The sequence below is a fragment of the Balearica regulorum genome, chromosome 22 (genome assembly GCF_011004875.1).
Source record: "Balearica regulorum gibbericeps isolate bBalReg1 chromosome 22, bBalReg1.pri, whole genome shotgun sequence".
In the NCBI taxonomy this organism is placed as follows: Eukaryota; Metazoa; Chordata; class Aves; order Gruiformes; family Gruidae; genus Balearica; species Balearica regulorum.
This window is the reverse complement of record NC_046205.1, coordinates 1,004,996-1,013,430: the sequence shown is the minus strand read 5'-3', so window position 1 is coordinate 1,013,430 and position 8,435 is coordinate 1,004,996. Positions and strand designations below refer to the sequence as shown.

At 52.9% G+C, this 8,435-nt stretch overlaps 1 protein-coding gene across 12 annotated transcripts in view; it reads left to right on the top strand.

Moving 5' to 3' along the window:
• The first annotated feature begins 1,451 nt into the window (after positions 1 to 1,451).
• The window catches only part of SCMH1 (Scm polycomb group protein homolog 1), a 73,255-nt gene continuing 66,271 nt past the window's right edge, over positions 1,452 to 8,435 (top strand). For 6 of the 12 annotated variants that reach the window (XR_012838662.1, XM_075773964.1, XM_075773962.1 and 3 more), the window contains exon 1: positions 1,533 to 1,663. The gene's annotated coding sequence lies outside the window, so the exon portion shown is untranslated. Of the gene's footprint in view, positions 1,664 to 7,186; positions 7,314 to 8,435 lie in introns of those variants that run through there. The other 6 variants (XM_075773956.1, XM_075773955.1, XM_075773963.1 and 3 more) reach the window with 5 other exon arrangements.

The following is an 8,435-nucleotide window of genomic DNA, read 5'->3' as shown; positions in this document are numbered from 1 at the left end:
AGGTGGCCCCTGCAGTAGCCATGGGTCACATAGGGGGTTCTCTAGCTAAGGGGTGCTAAGGGGATGTTTTGAGGGTACCGTGTGTGGCTCTAGAGGAGAGAAGAGGTCTGTCTCTGTTCAGGAGAGGCGACCAAGATTCATGGGTGCTCATGGGGTTGGCTTGCACAGGGGTCTCTCTGGAATGCAAGCTGAGGATGGTGCCATGAAGGTCACGAGATATAATGGTGGGAGTCAAAGGCATCTTACTCTTTCTGAGGGGATTTGGGGACACTGGGGTACACCTGTGGTATCTCTAGCTGGAAGGGAGATGCAGTGTTGTGTGCAAGGTGAGATCCTGCTTGGGGTGGGAGAAGAGGGAATATCTGGGGGTTGATCTGGACAGGCTGGAGAGTTGGGCAGAGAGGAACCAAATAGTGTTCAACAAAGGCAAGTGTAGGGTCCTGCACCCAGGGAGGAATAACCCCAGCACCAGTACAGGTTAGGGGTTGACCTGCTGGGAAGCAGCACTGCGGAGAAAGACCTGGGAGTCCTGGTGGACAACAAGCTCTCCGTGACCAGCAGTGTGCCCTCATGGCCAAGGTGGCCAATGGTACCTGGGGTGCATTGGGAAGAGCGTGGCCAGCAGGTCAAGGGAGGTTCCCCTGCCCCTCTACTCTGCCCTGGTGAGGCCACACCTGGAGTTCTGTGTCCAGGTCTGGGCTCCCCAGTTCCAGACAGACAGGGAACTACTGGAGAGAGTCCAGTCGAGGGCTGCGAGGATGATGAGGGGACTGGGGCATATCTCATACCAGGAAAGGCTGAGAGAGCTGGGGCTGGTTAGTCTGGAGAAGAGAAGACCGAGAGGGGATCTGATCAACACTTATCAATATCTAAAGGGCGGGTGTCCAGAGGACGGGGCCAGACTCTTCTCAGTGGTGCCCAATGACAGGACAAGGGGCAACGGGCACAAACTGGAACACGGGAAGTTCCATCTCAACATGAGGAAAAACTTCTTCCCTCTGAGGGTGACCGAGCACTGGGACAGGCTGCCCAGAGAGGCTGTGGAGTCTCCTTCTCTGGAGAGATTCCAAACCCGCCTGGATGTGACCCTGTGCAACCTGCTCTGGGTGATCCTGTATGGCAGGGGGTTGGACTAGATGATCTCCAGAGGTCCCTGCCAACCCCGACCAGTCTGTGGTTCTGTCATTGTGTCTGTCCCCATGGCAGTGCTGCATGGCGTCCACCCCATCCCGGGTGTCTCCCGTGGGGCCTGGAGCAATCACAGTCCCCAGTGAACACCCAGACATGGATGGGCGTCACTCTCCGCTACCCACAGGGTCCCGGGTGGGCATACCGGGGTCGGTCCTTAGCTGTGGGGATGATGGTGGGGGTCTGACCCGTGCTCAGTCTGAGGACCGGGCCGCCCGCAGCGTTCGGCGACGTTCGCGGGGAGTTCGTGAGGGCCGGGCCGAGACGAGCCGAGCCGAACTCGGCTCGGCTCGTCTCGGCCCTCACGAAGTCCCCGCGCAGCGCCGCCGTCCCGGGCGGCAGGGGGCGGCGCGGGGCCGGGCCGGGCCGGGCCGGGTCTGTCCGCGCTCCCTCCCCCGCTCCCCGCCTTCACTGCGCATCGGAAACATGGCGGCGGCGAGGGACTGAGCAGCCCCAGCGCTCGGCGGCCGTGCAGGTGAGAGGGACAGCAGGGGTGGCCCGGTTCGTTACGGCCCGGTGCGGTACAGTGAGACGCTGCCGGAGGTCGGGAAGGGGGGGCAGTGTCGGACGAGTAGGCCTCGCGGTGGTAGGGCGGCAGGCCCGGCCCGGCCCGGCGCGGATCCAGCCTGTCAGCGCGGCCCGGCCGCCACCTCACCCGCGGGGCCGGGTCGTGGTGGCTGCGGGCCGGAGGTGGGGTGTCACCGCCGACACCTGTTGGTGGCCGTCAGGGTCCGGTCCGGATCCCCCCGGGGCCTCTCCGGCAGCGCCGCGACTCCCGCCGGCAAGGGGGCAGAGGCCCGGGGGAGGGGGGGGTGTCAGCGCCGGCCTCCCACGCCTGCCCGTGGGCCGTCTGCCTCTTCCCGGCCGGGTTGTATCTGCCGGTAAAGCTCCTTCGAGGGGCTTTGTTGTTCTTCCAGGTGTCCCCGGGCAGGGCTCGACCGGGACGGCCCTGCCAGCGCGGGGGGACGGGGGGAGCGGGCACGGCAGCTCGTCCAGCAGCACCGGGCCGCGGTTATCGTGTTCACCAAAGGCCTCAGAGCGGTTTTGGCGGACCTCAGGTTGCTGCCCTCCTCCCCGGCGCTGTTTATTATCTGCCGGACGCTCCTTGCACGAAAAGGGAAGCGAGACCGAGCTGCCGGAGGATTTGCAGGAGGTGGCCCCTGCCTGTGGGTTGTGCCCGGGGAAGGTTTGTGCCCTTGCCTCCCCAGGAGCCCTTTAGGACGTCAGGGAAACCTCTCCCCATAACCACGGTGTGTTTTGGAGATGGGCAGCGATGCTCGGAGCAGGTCCCTGCCGCTGGAGGTGTCAGGGGTGATCCCGGGACTGGACGGAGAAATCCCATAGCACTGTCCCTGGGGAAACGTCTGTGCCTCCTTCGCAGCCCCTCTGAGTCAGGCGCTTGACTAGAGCTGGGACTGAGACAAGATTTGAGGTTTTCGTGCACACTAAGATATTTAAAAATAAATACATGTCAGGCTGCCTCCAGCCGCGCATCGTTCAGGTTTAATCGGAAGGTTCTGTGAAGCTCTTGTGTAAAATCGTGGCAGCGGTTTGGAGTCTGGATGGCTAAAGCTACAGATAGCGAATCTGAACACGCGGCCTGAGTTTCGGATGCACTGAGCAACTTGGCTGCCTTCAGCTTCAGATGTTTTAGGTTCAGCAGCCGAATACTAAAGTAATTATTTCCATGGGTAAAGTCAGGATGTGGAGACCCAGCTCCGGGGTACCCAGCTTTGATTTTTGGCTCTGTTTCTGTTTACTGTTGTTGTTTATAGTAAACACCGTGCACTGAGTGGCTGAGAACAGCCATGTGGTAGCTCCTCTTCGGCAGCCAGTAATATTGGGGAAAAGCATTCTCCTACCTCGGCTCAATTGCCGGAGTGACGGCATGCGGCGGGTTGTACTGAGGATGCTGGCAGAGGAACGGCCGCCTCTCCTCCTCCTCTCTGCCTTCCTCTTCTCCTACCCTCACATTTCTGCCAGCTGGGCTGTGGTGTCCCCACACTCTTGCTGGAAGTATTTGGAGTATGGGATGGTGGTTTTATACCTCCCTCGCGTTTTGTAGCAAACACTGGCTTGCGGCTTGGTGCTAACATGGGGAGTAAAACTCGACTTGTGGGGGGCTCAGCTGTGGGCTGCAGCCTTGCAGGGCCTGCGCTGTGCAGTTGGGTAATTCAGGATCTGCCCAGTAGATGGTATGAAAATGCAGACGGACATAGGGGAGTCCTTTACAATGGGCAAGAGGGAAATACAGGTATTTCTGTGCTATTTTTTATTTTATTTTATTGAAGGTTAAAGTGCTTTTTATCTGAGAGAGATACACTGACCTTCGGTCCTCCTGTTTCTGTATTTACATCTTAGGAAATGATAAATCTGCATTTTGATAATCTGCTTTTTAGTCAAGTATTTGGCATTAACTAAACTGGCTAATCGAAAGAAAGCAAATGCAGAGTTTAGAACAGGAGTGCGAGTGGCATCCCCTGCAAGTTGTGAGCCGGTGCCCCCTGGTTTTCCTGCATCTAAAATTTTGGTAATGTTTAACTCTTGAGTCACTTATCTGGAAACTGGATGAATTTTGCAGCACAGTTTGGTGTCTTTAAATGGAAGATGCTGTTAGTGTATAAAATGATGATGTTACTCATCAAGCAGCTGTGTTTCAGACCAGGATGCGAGTGGTCTGGGGCTTGTGTCCTTGCAGTATGTCTAATTTAAAAGAATATCTGAAACTTTGTTTCATAGTCTCAGACACAGTGTGTCTAGAGAGGACCTCCAGAGATGTCCTCCTTGTTTCCCAACCCCAAGGTAAGGTCAAGTACCCATCTAAACCCTTCCTGAGCAATGTTTCTTCTTTTAAGGCTCTTCCTGCTGGCAATTTCACATCCTGTACAGATGATGTATGCCGGCACTCAAGCATCCTCACCATTAGAGAGATTTTCCTGGTGTTGAATCTAAATCTTTGTCTTGCATTTTAAACCTGTTCCTTCTTCTCTGATCTCCAGGGCATGTGGAAAACACTCTACTCCCTAGAAGTCTGCAGCTAAATTTGTAGTGTTTGAAGACTGCTTCCCCTTCCTAAGCTGAACAAGCTCTGTTTCTCAGCTCTTTTTGCATGGGCTTGCTGTCTGCACAGCTGATCTCTGCCCTTCTCAGGACTCCGCTGTTGGTCCACGCTTTCCTTAAAGCACCATGGTCAGGCTGGGCTTGTAGGACTGTGTTAGTTGAGCTTCTGTGGAGGAGTAGTAATAAGTGGGCCCAAATGACCCCATTTTGGGTGTGTCTAAGTACTGTTATGTGAAAAAGAATGCAGATCAGACGTTTGTGGCAAAGGACTTGGCGTGCTCAGTGAACTTCTATTAGCAAAAGCTGGAGTAGTGTGCTAGCAGCATGGGCTCGAGGCTGGCGTAAGTTAAAGGTTGGCATGTTTGGGTCTCTTAAAGCCGTAGTGTTTGCATCTAGCCCCCTGTCTTTCTACCTTTTCTTTTTCTTGGCTGCAACTGAAATCCAGTTTGTGATGAGACAAGCAGATTTTGAGTTGTTTACTCATCCATTTGTGTTTGAAAATTTTCCTAACGACATGGCCAGGAGGGGTCCGTGAGAAACGAAGCAAGATGCATTGAGGACAGAGCAGCAGCTCTGGCTCCTAGCTTCTTTTGCAAGGTGGTTAATCTCCTGCCGACATTTATATTTTACATAATTCAGAAACATGCCAAGGTAAAAATTATCCTCACAATTAAACTCTGTAACGGGACTGTAACTCTGAGCCCTTTCTTCACCCCAGCGGTACGCCCTGGTGTAGCATGTGCACTCCAAGCTGCATGAGATGAGCAATGTTTCATCCCACTTTGTTTGCAGGATGACAGGGTCTAGTCCTAAAGGCAAATGCTTTTTTATGTACACCTATATTTGTAAAGAACTCCTTTTTTTACTAAGCTTAAATATCTAACAGTAGGGCTTTCATAAAATGCTTGCTCAATGTTTAAAGTGATAATGCAAGTCTGAAAATAGCGGGAAGCCTGTGAGGTGTTCCATCTGTGTCACCAGGTCTTGCTGGGCTTGGTCTTGAAGCAAACAACAACTTGTCCATGTCTAGTGGCCTGAGTTGGCGGTGCCAAACCAGTATCTGGCAAGGGCACCTGTGCACTGGAGATCACCACCGCCTCTTGTTTGTGAAGCTGTGCTCTTTGCTGATTGTCCTGCATAGCAATCTCTGTTAATGGGAAATTTCAGAGGTAGCTTCAATCATAAGCTCTCATCAAGCAGGAGAGTTCAGTACAGGGGCATCACTGCAGCCTGGCTGGTGCTGAAAACTTTAATTCCCAGAGATCTCCATTTGCATTAAATTTCCTTAAAAGAACAGTGTAATGCTGAGCTCTTTTACAATCGTTTCTGACAGACAGCCTCTAGCAGATTTAGGCGCTACGATATACGGTATTGCAGTCTGCAGGGTTTGCTCAGACACTTACCAAATGTTTCTGCACCTGTAGCAGGCATTTAAGCAGAGTTTCTCTCTGTGCCACCGCTCTTGCTGTGCATAGTCTCACGGTGTTATGCAGACTCATCCTGAGCTGAAGTTCAAGTATTTGTGAACTGAAGGAAAAGATGAATGTCCGTTTTGCTGCCTCCACTGTTTGTATGGCAGCCTCGTCCAAAGGCTAGATGGATGGGCTGATGTCATAAGCTGCTGTAGAAGAGTCTGCCAGCACTTGTCTTCCTGAGATCTGACTTTATCAGCAGCGGTAAGTCACCCTTGCAGCTCCACTGTCTGGTTGGTAGCTGGTCATTGGAGATAAGGAAGCGAGAGCAGATATGAGTTGGTGTGGCCATTACCAACAGAAGGGAGCTGACGTGGGAGTTCAGTGCAGGACTGTTGGGTTTTTTTCCTTGGGACAAATACATGTGCCCCTCTCCATTTCTTGCTCAGAAGGTTTTTTGTATGTGTTGCAAATCGAATGGTATTAGCCTCAGTCAGAAGCCTACCTCTTTTTGGAGGTACCTCCTCCCAGCCAATGTGCTCCAAGTTACCCAACTTCTATTAGCTCTTATGTTTTCCAGACTGACACAGCGTGAACCGTCCAGAAACCTCCCTGTGGCTCCGTTTTGTTTTTAACAGCGGAAACCATAGGAGTAGATGCCAGTGGAAATTTGTGAAGCTCCATCTTTGCCCGTTCAGAAACACACGATTCCTCCCCTCCCTGGTCCTTCCAGCATTGCTCTGGACACTACGTCAGGTCCCTTCTCCTGGATATCATGGTGAGGGAACAAGTTTGGTTCACACATTGCTGGAGGTACATCTGCTGTGGTTTGTTTGGGCTTGTGGGTGGTAGGCGCACCCATCTGAGCTCCCCCAGGACTGCTGATGTTTTGGCTCCGGGGAAAGGTCCGGCTTAGAAAAGTGGTTGCTTTCCAGCAAGGAATTTGTGTCTGGAGGGGAGCTGCAGGACGCTTGTGCTGTTTCTTTTAGTTTAGCATTGGCAGAGCCCTGTGCAGTGTGAACAGCCCGGCGCTACTTCGGCCCACAGCCGATTTGCACCGAGTGACCCGTGGTCTCTTTGGATGCCGTTTGCAGTTGCCTTGCCCGCTGCCCACCTGGAAGAGGCAGTGCCACAATGCCTGCTGCGAGCCAGAGCCCGGCACCGGCTTTTGTCCACCCTGACCTCCCCTTAAGCAACGGCTGCACCTTATCCCCAGCTCCTGGGCCTCTCTTTGCCTTCTCTGTTTTGTAAAAGCCCCTGCCGCCTCCCACCACGCTGAGCCCTCTCTGCCCGCGTTTGAAGCCGTGGGACGCACATCCAGCTGCGCCTCCAGCAAAGGGAGGGGTGGCTTGTGTTCCCTCTCAGCTACCTCCTGGCTGTTGGCGGTCGAGAGCCTCCCTGGGCCGCCTGCCAGAGGCTGCCTGCCCTCCCCGTGTCCCCTGCAGCCCGCGGGGGAGGCCAGCAGCCAGCGAGCAGAGCCCTTAGGAAGCCAGGGTGGGCTGCACACACGTCGTGGGGGGACGGGGGTAAGCAGCACTTCTCCAAGGCAGGAACCTGGGCTTGACTCTGACTCCCGGCAGCACGAAACGCCACCCACACCTTGCTGCTTTATGTCCCTGAAACCGGCTGGTCTGCAGAGGTGACCGCATTAGGGTGAGGTTGGTTCCCTAGGCTCGCGCTGAATGTGCTGGGTGGGCTCTGCGGCGTGTTTGGGCATCTCCTGGCAGGCGCTCCCCTCCCTGCTGTTGCTGCTGCAAAGGGGCCCTCGCCTCCCCGCTCCCCTCTTTTGCTGGAGTGTGGCGTTTCCTGCCCAAGTGGTGTGTTTAAGGTAGGAGAAATTTCTGCTGTATGCACACGGAGCGTTAAATGAAGGCACAGTGAGCAGGCAGAAGAGCTGATAAAGTCTGATGTGGACTGAGGAGGAAGTTGCACCGATTCTACTTTCTAAAAATAAGTCAAGCAGCCCGGAGGCTGGGGCTCTCTATACGCTGAGTTTGTTTGCTTTCTTTTTTTTTTTTTTTGTCTTGTTCCAGCAAATTTAAAAAAAAAGATGCTACAGTCCATCAAAATACTGCAGTGGCTGTGTGATCAGATATAAGCTTATGAAGAAAGGTCTTGGTTGTTTCAGTGTTTCTAGAAGTGACCTTGAAGAATTACCTACACATAGTGTTTCCTAGAGGTTTGTCTCAGCTGTTCTTAAAGATTTCCAATGATGATGATTCAGACTTTCCTCGGCAATCTACTCCAGTGCCTGACTATTTGGATGATTAAGGAGCTTTGCTTGATTTCAGGCTGGTATTGCTGTACTTTAACCTCGTCATTTTGACATTTCACCTTCTCTCTGGCAGGCTACCAAAGAGAAGAAAAATTCTGTAAATGTAGAAGCAATCATTTGTGCAGTTTGATCTTCCCTTCTACCTTTCCCTTCTGTGTTCTGAGAGCATCTGCAGGCTCTCGTACACTTTGTGTATTTAATACACATTTGTGGCAGCTGGGAAGCCCTACTCCTGACTCCTCGTGTTGTAGTGGTCATAACTAACAGTCCTTGATCTGTGCTGATGTCGGTGAAAGTGTGGCGCTTGAGGTGACATGTGTTTTATTAAAATTGTATATCACGAATTTCCCAGTTGGCTCATACTTCTATAGCAAAATGCACATCTCTCAGAGTTTTTGGTTTGTAATACATTTTATAAAAATCAACACGATGACATTAAAAGTTACGTTGCTTCAAAACATGATATAGAGATGCTGCTGATGAAACTGTTGCTGAGTAGG